The sequence below is a fragment of the Trichechus manatus genome, unplaced genomic scaffold (assembly GCF_000243295.1).
Source record: "Trichechus manatus latirostris isolate Lorelei unplaced genomic scaffold, TriManLat1.0 scaffold00058, whole genome shotgun sequence".
NCBI lineage: Eukaryota > Metazoa > Chordata > Mammalia > Sirenia > Trichechidae > Trichechus > Trichechus manatus.
This window is the reverse complement of record NW_004443994.1, coordinates 5,523,844-5,539,938: the sequence shown is the minus strand read 5'-3', so window position 1 is coordinate 5,539,938 and position 16,095 is coordinate 5,523,844. Positions and strand designations below refer to the sequence as shown.

Below are 16,095 nucleotides of genomic sequence, written 5' to 3'. Positions count from 1 at the left end.
ATTTTACCATTGTTGCACATTTATATTGTCAATTTTTTCCTAAGAGTATTTGATAAATATTCTTATATTCACTTCTTTTCTCACATTGTTATTTATTTCCCTAAGACAGTTTCCTAGAGTGTAGTATCTGGATTAAAAGGCATACATGTATTTTTTTTTTTAATTGAACTTTTAAAATTTTATGTACAAAGGGTATGCATTGTTTATTTTGTTGGGTAGATGTCTTGGGTAATCCATTCAAGGAAGATCACTTAGTCTAACTTGATGAAGCCTGTATCCTTCGTGTACTGACAGAAACACTGGCGGCACATATTGAGGCCATATTTCCGGATCAGACAGTTCTCCTTTGAACACAGGCAGGAAGAGTGGGAACCATGGCGGAATTTTCACGGGTGGCTCCAGTAGACCTCCTGGTAATCTATCTTGCTTTGAGGGAATCACCAAGGCAAAAAGGAGGTATACGTATTTTTAAGGCTTTTGATGTATACTGCCAAATGCTACTCCAAAAGGTTGTATTGATTTTCGTTCCAGACAGCAATATGAGTGCTGTTTTCCCATGCAAAAAAAGACATATCATCACTATTTTAATTTTGTATGTCTTTAATTACTAGTGAAGTTGATTTTTTTTTATCTAGATACATTCTCTCCTTATTTTATCTTTTTAACCCAATAATTACTTAAAAGAATGTTTTAAAACGGCGAGATAGCCTTTTCTTTTCCTTTTTTCTGCTTGTCTTCATGTTACATTTCTAATTTAGACGTGTTAGAGATTTGGCTCTTATATTTTAAATGCTGTGAAAAAATTTTTGAGGCCTTAATACACGGTCAAGTTTTATAAACATTTCATTAGTTTTGGAAAAGAATGTATTCTCTGTTAGTACAAAATTGTCTAATGTAAAACTATTAAATCATACTTTTTAAAAAATGCATTAGGAGTCCCTGGGTGGCACAAACGGTTAAGCACTCGACTACTAGCCGAAAGGTTGGTGGTTTGAACTCACCCAGCTCCAGCTCGGAAGACAGGTCTGATGATCTGCTTCCTAAAAGGTACAGCCTTGAAAACCTTGCCGAGCTGTTCTACTCCGCACACATGGGGTTGCCATGACTTGGAATCTACTGCATAGCAATTAGCAACAATAACAACAAACAAATTGCATTAGTCAAGCATCCTATTTTTAAAACTTATTTTTGTTCCATTTGATCTGTCAATTTATGAGAGAGGTACGTTAAAACCTCCCTGTATGCTAGAGAATTCATCGAATTACCGTTTGATTTCTAATAGTTTTATTTTGTTGTAAGGTGCATAACAGTTCACGGCAGTTTCATATTCTTGATATTTAACCCATTTTGACTTTAGGTTTGAATTTTATATTGTGAGATACTTTTATTTTCATATTTACCTAGTTTATCCCTGTTGTTCTAGAATTACTGTTATTTTTAATAAAAAAATACAAATAGTTTAAAAAGTAAGGTAGAATTAAAAGGATTCTACTTAAACACCTTGGTACTTGGTTTTTTTCACTGTTGCCGTTCCTGAAAGATACCCATTTCCCTTCTCTTAGCCACTTCTTGAACTGGTATTTATCCCCAGGTTTCTAAATAATATGCTTATATGTCTATTGACTTCTTATTGAAGAAAAGAACCCCTCTGCCTGTCTTCCTCAACTATCACGGTTTTTGGTTAAAGAAATTTTCAGTATTTATTTCATACATAGCTAACAATACAGCTAACTTTGAATGCGTATTGAATATGTGCCAGGCACATCTTTAAGTGCTTTACATTTAGTAATTAATTCCATCATCACAATAGTGCTGGTGGATGAGTGTTATTGTCATTCATTTTATCCATTTCTTATGACTATGTAAGTATTTTCACTATTGAGCCAAAGCAAAAACTGTGATTATATTTCTTTTCTTACTCAACTTTTTGGTTTTCTTGCAGTGTTGTAATCACCTAATTTTTTTTCATTTACTTATTTTTCTATGTCCCCATCACTAATTTGTCTCAAAAAGTGTATATAAAACCCTTCTGAATATTATTTTCTTCATGATCAAAACATAGCAGGTAATTCATCAGGTCTCCTGACCCCCTTGCTTTAATCAGAGAGTTGAGCATATCCCATCATGTCTGATAATTTACACATTTGCTAATTTTCCTGATGTCTTATTTAGTTGGTTCTGTTTGTTATGCTTTTTTTTTTTTTAAAAAAAAAAAAAACAAAAACAAACCAGAAACTAAGGTTTTGAAGTCGTAAGTATTTTTATTCTCCTACTAGTTACTTGGAGTCCTGATTGCACAGTGGGTAAGAGATCAGCTGCTAACCAAAAGGTCAGCAGTTCAAATCCACTAGCTGCTCCTTGGAAACCCTGTGGGGCATCCCTACCCTGCCCTACAGGGTCACTATGAGTTGGAATCCATTTGAGAGCAATGGGTAATAGTTACTTTAAAAAAAAAAAAAAAAGCATTTAAACTTATATGTGAAAAATCAGTGTTGAGAATTTTTTAATACCTAGACGCCACCACCTATATCCCATGACTTTCCTCCTAAGATCCCCTCTAAGACACACAGCCCTATTATCAATGTTATTTATGCTTAACCATACATTTTACTGCTTTCACAACTCTTGTATCATGTCAGATTCTTTGTTGAATTCATTTTCATTATGCTGTTTATTCTCAAGTAAGATTTTTCAGAAAGGGTATATGGTGGTAAATTTTCTGAGCCTTGCAGCTGAAAATGTCTTCATTTTGCCCTTACCCTTGAATGATAGTTTTGAAGTCATAAGTATTTTTATTCACCTAATAGTTATTTGGAGCCCTGGTGGTGCAGTGGTTAAGAGATCAGCTGCTAACCAAAGAGTCTGCAGTTCAAATCCACCAGCCGCTTCTTGGAAACTTCATGGGGCAGTCTACTCTGATCTACAGGGTCACTATGAGTTGGAATCACTTGACAGCAACAGGTTTGATTTTTATTGGATTCAAAGTAACTTTTCCTTCAGAACTTTAATGACGTCATTTCATTGTCATTGTCATGCTGTCCAAAGTGATGACTGAGAGGTCTGATGCCAATTTAAATCTGCTCTCTCCCGTGTTTTAAAACCTTAAGGATTTTCTCTTTGATGTCAGAAAATTTTACCAAGATGTCGCTAAAAAAACCTGTTGCCCTTGAGTCAATTCTGACCCATAGCGACCCTAATGAACAGAGTAGAACTGCCCCATAGGGTTTCCAAGGAGCGGCTGGTGGATTCGAACCGCTAACCTTTTGGTTAGCAGCCGAGCTCTTAACCGCTGCACCACCAGGGCTCCAAGATGTCTCTAGAAGTGACTTTTTTTGAGTTTGTTAATTCTGTCTACATTCAGTGGGCCCACTGAATTTGAAGATGAGAATTTTGCTCCAGCCTACGTCCTTCACCCTACCCCGTTCTTTCTTTTCTTTTTTTTTTTATTCTAACACAATATATTTATTGTGAGTAGATACGATTCAAATCAGGCAGCATCAACCCAAACATATCCGGAAGGCGCTCCAAAGAGGGAACAGTGAAAACGGGTTACAGATAGTCCCTGACTTACTGGTGTTCCATTCAGACAACTCTACCGTAAGTTGGTTCTGATGTAAGTCGAATACCTCATTTTTTTTTTTTTTTTAGTTTTCATTATTATTGCCTTTTATTATTAGTATCTTTATAAATTTGATCTCTATTTGTCTTTAGGGTTGGTATGAGAATGATAACATCAGCAAATTACATGCTGCAACACTGTGTGTAATATATATTACTAATGATAAGATAGAGCCCTGGTGGCGCAGTGATTAAGTGATATGGTTGCTAACCAAAAGGTCGGCAGTTCAGATTCACCAGCCGCTCCTTGGAAACCCTATGGGGCAGTTCGACTCTGTCCTCTGGGGTCACTATGGGTCAGAATTGACCCTGCGGCAACAGGTTTTTGTTTCTTCCAATAATAAGATGTACAAACACCCTTCCCACCGAAGGTCATTAAGTTTTGTTTTTTCCAATGATAAGATGTACAAAAAAAAAAACTCTGGAAGGTCATTAAGTGAGGTTTGTCATAACTCGAATACATCATAAGGTGGAGACTACCTGTGTAATAGGTCATTGTCATATTAATTTCTCAGGAGATAGCATCAGAACACAGACAGGTGGTTGAGAAAGTCACTAAGGCCATGCCATACAGTTTCCAGTCAGACTCTGGGGTTCCTCCTGCTGCTGCTTTTTTTTTTTTTTTTTTAATTTTTTCCCATACAAAAATTTATAGATGCATTGTTAGGTGACTCTAATTGCTGTCCCCATACTGTGACAGCACACTCCTCCTTTCTACCCCTGATTCCCCATGTCCATTCAACCAGCTCCTAACCCTTTCTGCCTTCCCATCTCACCTCCGGACAGAAGCTCCCCATTAAGTCTCTTGTATCTACTTGAGCTAAGAGGCACACTCCTCACGAGTATCACTTTATGTCCCACAGTCTGGTCCAATCCCTGTCTGAGAGTTGGCCTTGGAAATTGTTTTAGTTCTGGGCTGTTAGAGAATCCAGGGGCCATGCTTTCCAGGGTTTCTCCAGTCTCAGTCAGACCATTAAGTCTGGTCTTCTTCCTAGAATTTGAGCTCTGCACCCCACTTTTCTCCTGCTCCATCCGGGACTCTCTGTTATGTTCCCTGTCAGGGCAGTCATTGGTGATAGCCAGGCACCATCTAGTTCTTCTGGTCTCAGGCTAATGAAGCCTCTGGTTTATGTGGCCCTTTCTGTCTCTTGGGCTAGTAATTTCCTTGTGTCTTTGGTGTTCTTCATTCTCCTTTACTCCAGGTGACTGGGACCAATTGATGCATCTTAGATGGCTGCTTGCGAGCTTTTAAGACCCCAGATGCCACTCAACAAAGTAGGATGCAGAATATTTTCTTAATAAGCTTTGGTATGCCAGTTGACCTAGATGTCCCCTGAAAGCATGGTCCCCAGACCCCTACCCCTGCTACTCTGTCTCTCAAAGTGTTTGTATTCAGTGAACTTCTTAGCTTTGGTTTAGTCCAGTTGTGCTGACTTCCCTTGTGGTATGTGCTGTCCTTCCCTTCACCTAAGATAATTCTTATCTACTATCTAGTTAGTAAATAACCCTTACCCTCCCTCCCCCTCGTAACCATCAAAAAATGTTTTCTTCTGTGTTTAAACCTTCTCTTGAGTTCTTACAATAGTGATCTTATACAATATTTGTCCTTCTGTGATTGGCTAAATTCACTCAGCATAATGCCCTCCAGCTTCCTCCATGTTATGTTTCACGGCTTCGTTGTTGTTCTTTGTTGTTGTGTAGTATTCCATTGTGTGATATACCATAATTTGTTTATCCATTCGTCTGTTGATGGGCACCTAGGTTGTGTCCATCCTTTTGCTATTGTGAACCTCATTCTTTCTTTGATCATGTATTTACTTCTCTGTTTTCTCTTTCTTTTTTTCCCTAGAACTCCTACTATAAAGATGTGTGAACTTCTCTATCCTTCATGCCTTCTAGCTTTTCCCTCATCTTATTTTTATTGCTTTGTTCTTCTTTATTGTGTCCTATGAACATTCCTTTGCTCACTCTTCTAGCTCTTCAATTTTTTCTTGTATTTTTTTCTACTATTCAGCTTATATATTAAGATTTTTTCACAATAACCTTTTAAATTCCTAAAAATTTTAATGGTGTTATTAGCTGCCGTAGAGTTGGCCCTGACTCATGGTGACCCCATGAACAATAGAATGAAATGCTGCCTGGTCCTGAGCCATCCCCATGATTGGTTGCAGATTGAACCATCGTGATCCGTAGCATTTTCATTGGCTGATTTTTGGAAGTAGATCACCAGGCCTTTCTTCCTAGTCCGTCTTAACTGGTTATTTTTTCCTTATGAAAGGAATTTTCTGTTACATACTTATGAGGATACTACCTGTACTAATTTAATAATTTTTCTATTTCATGTACTGAATGTTTCCTTGGGGATTAATTATTTTCTTCGTTTTATATTTGGTGCCTCTCATGCAGTGGCTTTTCTAAATATTTGATGATTCTTTTTAATGTGTTTATATATGTAGATGAGGGTTTAGATATAGCATCCAGATGAAAAACCCCTCTTTGCCTATCAGTGAACACCTGTTCTGATCACATAAACACTGTGATTAGTTTCCTATTGCAGCTATAACAAACTACCACAAACTTAAAACAATTCAAATTTTTGAAAGTGTCAAGAAGTCTGCAAGTGTCCGACAGGGCTAAAATCAAGGTGTCAGCAGTCTGCTTTGAGAGCTCTAGGGGAGAATCTATTGCTTGCCTTTTTCAGCTTCTAGAGGCTTTCAACATTCCTTGGTTAGTGGTCCCCTTCCATCTTCAAAGTGAGAAATCACATCACTCTGACTTCTGCTTCCACTGTCACATCTCCTTCTCTGACTCTGACTCTCCTGCCTCCCTCTTTTACTTATCAGGGCTCTTGTGATTATGTTGGACCCACCCCAGTAATCCAGGGTAATCTCCCTATCTCAAAACTCTTTACACAATCATATCTGCAAAGTCTTTTTTTTCTGAGTACAATAATACAGTCACAAATTCTGGGGATTAGGACGTGGGCATCTTTGGGAGGCCATCTTCTGTCTAACACACCTGGCTATGAGGATCGTGTATTATTCCCTGTCCTTTGTGGCCTTTAAATTGCCTGGAGACTGTTTAATTTCTCTGGCCCAGCACCCAATCCAGGGCTCTACTCTGTCAGAATTTTGATTTTAGAGATCTGTCCTCGTGCCTCTATTCTGGGGCAAATTTTGGAGTCAGAAGATGCAAGAACAGCTTTTTTCTTTTTTCCTGCTGATGAGTTATCTTACCTCTTGCTCTCTGTGCTTCTAACACTTGGATTTTACAGTTCCTCTGATGGGTTAGAGAGACTGGATGTGAGGCTCAGCATTTATGCTTGATTACATACTTTAACACTAACTCCTAGCTACCTTTGACCTTTGCTCTTCCAACATTCCCCTATTGATAAGGTACGGTAAAGGAGGATGCAAAAGCAACTTTGTAATAACCATTTGGAGTTACCAAGTATAGGAAGTCTCCACCCATCTGTCAGTTTGTTGTACTGTGGTGGCTTGTGTGTTGCTATGACCCAACACCAGCAGGATTACTCATGGTGGACAGGTTTCAATGGAGCTTCCAGACTAAGACAGACTAGGAAGAAAGGCCTGGTGATCTACTTCCAAAAATTAGTCAATGAAAACCCTGTGGATCACATCAGAGTATTGTCCAATATAGTGTTGGAAGATGAGTCCTTTAGGTTGGAAGGCACTCAAGATACACGGTGGCTATAACAATGGACTTGAGCATACCAACAATTGTGAAGATGGTGCAGGACCAGGCATGGTTTTCTTCTGTTTTACTGGGGTCGCCATGTTGAGTTGGAGCTGACTCAATGGCAATTAACAATGACAACAATATAGGAAAAGGAAGGAATGCAACTTAAAATTTATGATAGCTTCTTAGTACTCGAGCCATACTTTTTGTTGGGACATCTTTTCCCTAGAAGGAGGCAACCAGGGGTTCAATCATGTAGACTGCGTTCAAAGGGTATATTAATATGACTTTCTGAAATATGTTATTAATATGACTTCCTGAAATACGTGTTCTTGGAGCTACAGAGTCTCAGTACCTGTTAGTTTTCTGCCACAGATAGCCATCATGATGTAGAAATAAACCCAGTTTCAAAGTTACTAAAGTTAGAAGGCTTCTGGGTCTCATTGCCTGGGATTCAAATGTTACATACACTTTTGCAGTGCCCACATCACAGAATGACTGCATTTGCAACTGTTCTTGTAGCAGTGAAAACAAGGTCAGCAGTAAAGGAGAATTATAACTCCGTTATCTTGGGTTTATTTCCAGCCTTTCTCATTGGCTGTATATCCTCCAGAGATTTCTCCTTGTTTTGATCTGCAGGTGGCACCTCTCCCTTGCTTCTAGCACTATAGTGGATATAAAAAATATATTTATTTTGCAATTTTTGGAGTTTTGGGAGGGAAACAAGGTAAACATGTCATTTATTAGCCATCTTGAATAGGAATATTCTATCCATTTTTATAGAAAAGTGAACATAGTTATAGAACTGTTAAGACTAGTAAACACATAGAAGTCAATGTCATGCCTGCTGAGCTCTTCAGGCTCTTCAAAGAAATCTGCACGAGTTTTTTCCAGCATTAGGATCATTGAAGTAATGCCACAAGCTTTAAACACGCAATTGTTACTGCCATCTTCCAGAAGAAAGACAAGAAAGAAAATTATGACAATCGTGGCGTATTTGTTCTTTTAGCATCAGTAACTTGGCCAGCATTTTTCTGGGTGACGTATGTAACAAGTGCCTCTGGCGTTCCATGTCATATCTCCTCTGCCCACGTCTGTTTTTAGCTGCAGCTTCAGTGGACAGTTCCATACAAGTTTGTACTCACCTTGCGCTGACAATGTCATATTTCATGTGTACACTGTGTGTCTTTCTGTTCTTTTCCTCGGGGCCTTCTTTGATGCCACAGGAGTCTGCTTAACCTCCATGCAAGTACGGCCCAAAATTGTGGTGGTGTTAATACTCCCAAGGTCAACCTTCATCCCATGGGGAGCAGGAACTCTACCTTTGAGTAGAGAGTTCTGGAGGGCATTATGCATGCTTCTTGAGGTCCTGGCTAAACCAAGTCTTCATTGCCCATAGTGGGAAGCTTGATAATAAAGCTTTATTTTGTTTCTGTTTTTATTTCTTTCCACTCTCATTCTCCTGGCTCCCTTTACCCCTGTTTCCTGAAATCACCTCCCAAGTAAACCATCTGTACCCAACACCTTGTCTCAGGCTCTGCTTCTGATGAAACTCAAACTAAGACAATGCCATTAATTGGCTACTCTGTAATCTTATTGAAGCCTTAAATAAGGTTGAGGTACTTCGCAGCTGGCCTTGGAGGTATGGGAGATGCAGAAAAAAGAATAGGGAAAACCATCAGGGATTTCAGCATGTTTTCTTGACCTTCAGAAACATTATCACATAAGAGAGCATAACTGCCCAGTGATTCTTCTAGATTCATCATCCCAGGGCCAGAATAGTATGAATAATGAGAGTAGGGATGGGGAAATTAACTACTATTTGTTGCATGCTTTCTATGGGCCTCTAATATGTATATCATTTAATTCACTGAATAACCCTTAAAGATGGACTTTAGAATCCCCGTTTTACAAACAAGAGGTCTGAGGATAAAATTATTAAACAACTTACCCAAGGCCACAATAACCAGTAAAGGGCAGATTCCAGTTACTAGTGATTCCACTTCAAAACCTATACTTGTTTATATGACTTCACTAGTAGTTAGTAATTTTAAATGGATACTTTTTAGTATAATCCATTTGTTTACTTGTTCAATTTTTTTTCTTTTAAATTTTAAGTATTCAAGTAAATACGTGCACATGACACGAAATTCTGAGATCCAAAAGATATGCAATGAAAGCAATCTCCCTTCCATTTCAGCTCCAGGCATTTGTAGGAAGCATCTACTGTTATCGGTTGCTTGTATATTTTTTCAGAGATATGCTCTATGTATATGCGTTATTTTGTTTTTACATATAGCATGCACATTGTTCTGTGCCTTGCTAGTTTCACTTAACAAAATATCTTAGAAATCCTATTAATTGATTCCCAAAAGGTTGACTTATTATTTTTAACTGTTGTATAGTATTCCATTTTATGGATATAGCCTAAACTCTATTATCTGTTGAATTTTATCATAAAAAAGTAGAGACTTTTTGAAAATGGTTGGACCAATGTTTTAAAATTCTAAAAAATTCGTGACAATAATTATTATAACTTACAAAACACAAGGAACTGTTTCGAAAAATCAACAATAAATGTTTCTTTTATCTTTTAGTACCCTGGAAACTTTCAACTTTGCAAAATTTGAATTCCCTTCAGTTAGCACCTCTCTCGCTCGCTCGGTAACTACCTTCTAAAATTATGCTTTATTTAGTCTCAGAAGTCTAAGAATTGAGTTTAGAATATGTGGTTATTGCCAATTTAACTTCTTTTATGTTGGTTTAGAGGTGTTTTCAGAAGCAGGCAGCAATTTCAGAAACTTTTTTAAAAATGAAAATTTATAAGTTGGATGTGTTGTTTTATAGTTTTCTCAGGTGGTATAAGAAAATTAAAAATGTGTGCATTAAAAACCAAATCCATTGCCGTCAAGTTGATTCCAACTCATAGTGACCCTATAGGACAGAGTAGAATTGCCCCATAGGGTTTACAAGGCTATATACATTAGATAACTCTAAAAGGTCATTTCTACTTTTGTTAGATTCATAAAGCTCTCCTAAAGTCTGTATTCAGAGCAGACCCACTGCTATGACTGAGGGAAGATTCCGTAAGTCTCCTAATGAAACTAGTAAACTAAAATTTACAAAGGTTTTGGTATTTCATATTAACTTTTACACTGTCCTATGCCTTGAATAGGAACCCTGGTGGCGTAGTGGTTAAGAGTTATGGCTGCTTACCAAAAGGTCAGTGGTTCAAATCCACCAACTTTTCCTTGGAAACCCTGTGGGGCAGTTCTCCTCTGTCCTATAAGGTCGCTATGAGTTGGAATAGACTCAACAGCAATGGATTTGTTTTTGGTTTAGTGCCTTGGATCTATACTAGAATAACCTCCCTCAAGTTCAGTTTTTGAAAAGCTGTTCATTAATACTTTCATAGATATATGCATATATTTTATCTTTTTAATTGAACTTTTTATTTTGTGATAATTTTAGACCACATGCAGTTGTAAGAAATAATACAAAGAGATCCCATGTACCGTTCACTCAGTTTCCCCCAATAGTAACCTCTTGCAAAACTATAGAAAAATGTCCTAACCAGGATATTGACGCTGATACAATCAAGATACAAAACACTTCCATCACCACAAGGTGATTAGGATGTTGCTTTTTTATAGCCATATGTACTTCCCTCCTGCCCCAACTCCCTCCTTAGCATCCTGTTGTCCATTTCTGTAATTTTTTCAAGCATGTTATGTAAATGGAATCATAAAGTACATATGTACATTTTAAAATCTTTTTTTTTTTTTAAGTCTGCTTGAGAAATCAGAGCCAAATTCATTGTAGACACTGTTCTTAAATTGACACAGTGATCCATTGGTCTGATTTTTTTCTTTTATCACATCATCCATTAATATTTAATATTTTTATTTACAGAAACTCATTCTAATTTACTGAGTTAGATTGAGTTCCCTGGAAGCAGACTCAGATGGAGACTTGTGTATGAAAGGTTTATTGGGGTTTGATCTTAGTAGACATCCCTGTAAGGAAGGCAGTACTGGGCAGAAAGAGAGGCTGACCCACAGTCCAGTTATAACTGAAGCTTTAGCTCATTCATACAGGGAGCTCTGAAGCCAGGGTGTCTCTTTAAGAGTTATCCCAAATTGAGGCAAGGGGACTGGACCTGTATATCTCTATTCTGTTCCATTTGCTTTTTCATATAAATTTTGGAATTAGCTTGTAGATTTCTACAAAAAATCCTACTGAGATTTTGATTGAAATCTGGTAGGAATTGACACATTAAGAATATTGTCTTCACATTATTAAACATGATATATACTTATTTCTTTATGTTTTTTTAATTCTGTTTTTCAACAGGCTTTTCTAATTTCCAGCATACAGATTTGTAAATATTTTGTTAGGTTTATACTTAAGTATTTCATTTTTTTTTTTTAACAGAAACTCAATTTCAAACTTCTCATTGCTAGTATATATTGTCCTCTGATCTTGCTAAACTGACTTATTAGTCCAACTAGCTTTTTTGAAGATTCTTTTAGAATTTTCTTCTCAATCATTATATCTGCAGATAAAGACAGTGTAGCTTTATTTCTTTCTTTATAATTGGTATGGCTTCTATTTCTTTTTCTTGCTTACTTTCACTAGATATGTCCTTCATTTCAGTGTTAAATGAAGTGCTTAGAGCAGACATCCTTGCCTTATTTCTCATCTTACAGGGAAAATATTTAGTCTTTCATCATTATGTTTGAAGTTAGTTGCAGGTTTTTTGTAGATGCCCTTTATCAGAGTGAAGCATTTCCCTTCTGTTTTTAGTTTATTGAGAGGTTTTATCATAAATAGATGTTGAATTTTATCAAATGTGTTTTCTGCATGTATGGAGATAATCACAAGGGTTTTCTTCTTTAGTTTTTTGACGTGGTGAATTGCATTGTTTAATTTTTCAGGGGTTGAACCAACCTTGCATTTCTGGAATAAAATCCGTTTGTTCATGCTGTATTATCCTTTTCACATACTGCTGGATTCGATTTACTAATATTTCGTTGAAGATTTTTGTATCTAAGTTCGTAAGAGGTAGTGGTTTGTTATAATATTTTTGTCTGGTTTGGGTGTCAGGGTAATACTGGTCTTATGCAGTGAGCTCAGCAGTGTTAATTTCTCTTCAAATTTTTCAAAGAGTTTGTATAGAATTGATATTTTTTCTTCCTTAAAAGTTTGAGAGAGGTAGTCAGGCACTTCTGGTGGAACCTCTTACGACAAAGATCCCCCCAAAAAAAACAAGTGATTTGATTATATGTGGCAATCTGGGAGCCCTGAACATCAAAGGCAGAGTTGAGTAACCAGACTGAGTGGCACAAGGGAGGGAGAGACGGTTCGGGAGCAGTGAGAAGTTGCCAGACCTGACCCAGCAAGAGCCTAAGCCCTTCAGGCCTGAGCAGCTTGGGGGTGAGCGATGAGGCAGGCAAGTGGCAGTGCTTGGGAGGTGTGTTTTCCACTGGGAGAGACCCAGTGCCAGAGAGTCTACACGGCCACCCAGAACCAGTGAGAAGCAGCCGTCATCGGCGAAAGATAAGTACTTGCATACGGCTTACCACGCAGGTCAAAAACAGCCACCTTAGGGAAAAACCTCTCTCCCGTTTACCTCCCCACTCCCTGCTCTGCACTGGGTCCCAGACAGGCTTCAGCAACTGCTGAGTCCCCTGGGCCAGAAGTAGGATCCATCACATGCCCGGAGTCATTCTTCCTGCCTTGGAGAGTGAACAAATTAATAAACAGGGGAAAAAATAAACTGCCAGCTCCCCTAAGCCAGGAAACCAGGGTAGGCACAGCTCCTTTGCCTAGGCACAGGCATAAGAGATCCATGGCCTTTGAGTGTCTTTCCCCCTGCATAGACCTGTGTGGGCCCATCTCAACAGTGTAGGCCCTCATTACTGCAGTACAACAGGATATATACCGGAACTCTAACTTCAGCTGTTTTAGCTGTGAAGTGGCAGGTTCTTGACATTTGATACTGCTCTGCCCATTAAGCAGGGTCTTCACCTACCCACATCAGGGTCCTGAGGACTGGTGACTCCACCCACACCACCTAGCCACCTGCGATAGGGGCCCATGAATAAGAGGTGCCCCCAAGTCCTTTCAGCCAACAGCGTTAGGTGCTCATAGTCCAGCTACAAAACCCACCCACCTATGCACTCTAGTAACAGGGACACGCCTTCCTCCCAGACACTTGAGGGCTGCTGTCAGCCCCCTGCCTTGCTCAGAGTGTGTCCCCCTGCTGCAGCCAGATGCCTCTGCCTACACCAATCACCCATGCTTACCTAGAACTGTAAGTGAGAGCCTACACCACACATTAGTGGCCATCTACCTGGGCACCTGGGCTGAATCCATACAGGAGGAGTGGGTGGACTCCTGAGCTCACATACCTAGTAACAGGACATTAGAGCTTCAAAGGTGTGAATAATCAACTAGCTCATACGAGCAGCCTGTTTGGGCATATCAAAATGAAACAAGAAGGTAGGACACAGTAAGCAAACATAAAATATATAAATATAATAACTTATTGACTCAGAGACAACAGTCAATGTCAAATCACATAAAGAGGCAATCCATGATGGCTTCAGCAAGCTCCCAGAATAAAGAATCTGGAAATTTTCTGGAGGAGGAAAATTTCTTGGAATTACCAGAGGCAGAATACAAAAGATTAATATACAGAAGTCTTCCAGAAATTAGGAAGGAAATTAAGCAAAACGCAGAACACGCACTAGAGGAAATTAAAAAGATTAGAGAAGAGCATGATGACAAATTTAACAGGCTGCAAGAATCCATAGAGAGACAGCAATCAGAAATCCAGATTAACAGTAAAATGTCAGAATTAGGCAACTCAGTACAAAGTCATAGGAGCAGATTTGAGGCAATGGAGGTCAGAATTAGTAAGATTGAAGATAAAGCACTTCACGCCATCTTATTAGAGGAAAAATCAGATAAAAGGATTTTCAAAATGAAGAAACCCTAAGAATTATGTGGGACTCTATCAAGAGGAATAACCTGTGAGTGATTGGAGTACAGAATGGGGGGATAACATAAAATACAGAGAGAATTGTTGAAGATTTGTTGGCAGAAAACGTCCCTGATGTTGTGAAAGATGACACGATATCTATCCACGATGCTCATCGATCCCACATAAGGTAGATCCCAAAAGAAAGTCACCAAGACGTGTTATATCAAACTTGCCAAAACCAAAGATAAAGAGAGAATTTTAATAGTGGCTAGGGATAAACGAAAAGTCATCTACAAAGGAGAGTCAGTAAGAATAAGCTCAAACTACTCAGCAGAAACCAAGTAGGCAACATGGCTATGGGATGACATATAGAAAGCCCTGAAGGAAAAAAACTGCCAGCCAAGAATTACATATCCAGCAAAACTGCCTCTCAAATATGATGGCGAAATTAGGGCATTTCCAAATAAACAGAAGTTTGGGGAATTTGCACAAACCAAACCAAAATTACAAGAAATACTAAAAGGAGTCTTCTAGTTAGAAATTCAGTAATATCAGATAACAATCCAAGACTAGAACACAGGACAGAGCAACCAGGTATCAACCCAGACAAGGAAGTCACTGAAAATAGGGAAGCAGATGTCAATATGTAACAGATGACAACATTAAAACAAAAAGAAGGACTTAAAAAATGTAGATATAGATTTTTCATATGGAGAGGAAGTCAAGGCGATATAAACAAATAAAAAACTGGTATAAACTTAGAAAAATAAGGGTAAATATTAAGGTAACCACAAAGGAAACTAACAATCCTACAAGTCAAAGTAAAAAACTAGAAAAATATAAAGACTCAGCAAACAAAATCAACAACAATGAAGAAGATGAAAAGAAAATACATAAAGAAAAACGACTCAGTACAGGAAATTAAGTGGAACAAAGAAACTGTGAACAACACACACAAAAAAGACGTCAAAATGACAGCACTAAACCCATACCTATCAATAATTATACTGAATGTAAATGGAATAAATGCACCAATAAAGAGACAGAGAGTGGCAGATTGGATAAAAAAACACGATCCGTCCATATGCTGCCTACGAGAGACGCACTTTAGACTTAAAGACACAAACAAACTAAAACTCAAAGGATGGAAAAAATATATCAAGCAAACAACACTCAAAAAAGAGAAGGAGTGGCAATATTAACCTCTGACAAAATAGACTTTAAAGTAAAATCCAGCACAAAGGATAAGGAAGGACACTACGTAGTGATTAAAGGGTCAATATACCAGGAGGACATAACTATCATAAATATTTACGCATCCAACGACAAGGCTCCAAACTACATAAAACAAACTCTAACAGTAATGAAAAGAGAGATAGACAGCTCCACAATAGTAGTAGGAGACTTCAACAGACCACTTTCAGTGAAGGACAGAACATCCAGAAAGAAGCTCAACAAAGACCCAGAAGAGCTAAATGCTACAATCAACCAACTTGATCTCATAGACATATACCAAACACTCCACCCAACAGCAGCAAAGTATACTTTCTTTTCCAATGCACATGTAACATTCTCCAGAATAGACCACACGTTAGGCCATAAAGCAAATCTAAACAAAATTCAAAGCACTGAAATATTACAAAGCATCTTTTCTGACCATAAGGCCATAAAAGTAGAAATCAACAACAGAAAAAGCAAGGAAAAAAAATCAAACACATGGAAACTGAACACCACCATGATCAAAAACCACTGGGTTGTAGAAGAAATTAAGGACGGAATAAAGAAATTCA

General features: G+C 38.1%; 1 pseudogene; it reads right to left on the bottom strand.

Moving 5' to 3' along the window:
- Positions 1 to 251: 251 nt before the first annotated feature.
- On the bottom strand, positions 252 to 8,488 carry LOC111820993 (40S ribosomal protein S29 pseudogene; annotated as a pseudogene).
- Positions 8,489 to 16,095: the final 7,607 nt, after the last annotated feature.